General features: G+C 42.4%; 1 long non-coding RNA gene across 1 annotated transcript; it reads right to left on the bottom strand.

Moving 5' to 3' along the window:
• Positions 1–573: 573 nt before the first annotated feature.
• On the bottom strand, positions 574–1,284 carry LOC106820000. Its single transcript, XR_001395536.1, has 2 exons — positions 1,128–1,284; positions 574–851 (listed from the first exon to the last, which is right to left on the bottom strand). It is a non-coding gene; the product is annotated as an uncharacterized LOC106820000 (long non-coding RNA).
• Positions 1,285–1,500: the final 216 nt, after the last annotated feature.

The raw sequence follows: 1,500 nt of genomic DNA, 5'->3' as shown, positions 1-1,500 counted from the left end.
GCTAAATTGCTTGCCAAGCAATATAGCCTCGAATCGGTTAGGTGACGTCACATGTTGCTACGGGTGTTGAGCAGAGAATTGTTTGTCCAGGGTAAATTGTTTGCCTAGTGACGGCAGTCGTAATGGAGGTAACGCAGGTTCGTACGATTCGTCAAATTGGGTTCTAATATCCTTTTCCACATATTATATGTTGCTTGTAATCTCTAGATCTTCGTATCTTCATTTATTCTCAAGAGTAAAACCATAACGTACAGAATGCACACTTACACCACAAGGATCGAAATCACTGATGATAGCATTGCGTACAGCCAAGCAAAAATGTGCAGTGCACTATAATCTGTATGACACCCGCTTCGCTAACCTGCTGCGACCTGGTGACAAGCCCAAGCAACATCATTCATCAGACAAAGACGGTAGCGTTTTCGAAACTGCTGCTAACATTGGTAACAATGTAAGCACTTAATTGGATACGGCAGTATTCGTGGATTTTTCGTAGCGTGATTGAAGCTCTTATCGTATCTCTAATCTATACAATGTGCATTAATGAAGAACATGGAAAAGAAATTAAAACAATTTTAAGTCCAAGATGCATAGCAGCTACGTATAATATACGTGTAATTTATTGCTCTCATTGTAAAAATACCACTTTGCTGGTAGTCTAGAGCGCAATTCTTCGGCAAATTGTTTTACAGCATGATTTCATTCCATTTCATTTCACTTATAATTATATAATGGCATTCAGTATATACGATATACGATATACGAGCATGAGCTGTCCTGGTCTGTGTCCCCCGTTTACCTGGCAGCTAACGCTATGTATCATCTGGCTTAGTTCCGTTTCTGGGTGCAACCTGTAATGTATGTTGTAAAGAATAAGCGTGATACTGACCTCCAACGCGGTTTCTCTCTCTCCCCCTCACCCCTCTCTCTCTCTCGATATTTTTTTTTCATTTTCTTACTCTCTGTCTCTCCACACTCTCTTCCTCTCTCTCCCCCTCTCTTCTCATTCTCTCTCGTCTCCCTTTCGTCCCCTTGCCCCATTCTTACTCTCGCTGCCCCTTTCTCACTCTCGCTATCACGCTCCTCTTCGTTTCGCATTCTTTCTCAGAGTATATAGCTAAACTTACGATAGACGACGTCGCATTGTTGCGCTAGTAGTATGTTTACTGCGGCGGCTGACATCGTCTCCTCCTGCCTATCCTTACTCGCTCCCAGCCACCACAGCAGCTTCCACGACACGTGCGGATCACACTACCCGTCAAACACGTCTCTGTCGTCGCTGCGGGCGCTCTGGAAAAAGCGTGCTTATTGCAAAAGATGCGACACCTATATACGCAGATGCACGTATATATATATATATATATATGACTTAATTCCACCTCCTAACTTCAAACACCAAACACGAAAAGCATGTGCAGAAGATTTAAGTGATAACTAATTTGCACAGAATTAGTTACCACTCACTGGGTTCCAACTCCCATTGTTATATATATATATATA

Source organism: Priapulus caudatus, unplaced genomic scaffold, assembly GCF_000485595.1.
Source record: "Priapulus caudatus unplaced genomic scaffold, Priapulus_caudatus-5.0.1 Scaffold5617, whole genome shotgun sequence".
NCBI lineage: Eukaryota > Metazoa > Priapulida > Priapulimorpha > Priapulimorphida > Priapulidae > Priapulus > Priapulus caudatus.
Note: the sequence above shows the minus strand (reverse complement) of the source record. Positions and strands in the feature narration are given on the sequence as shown.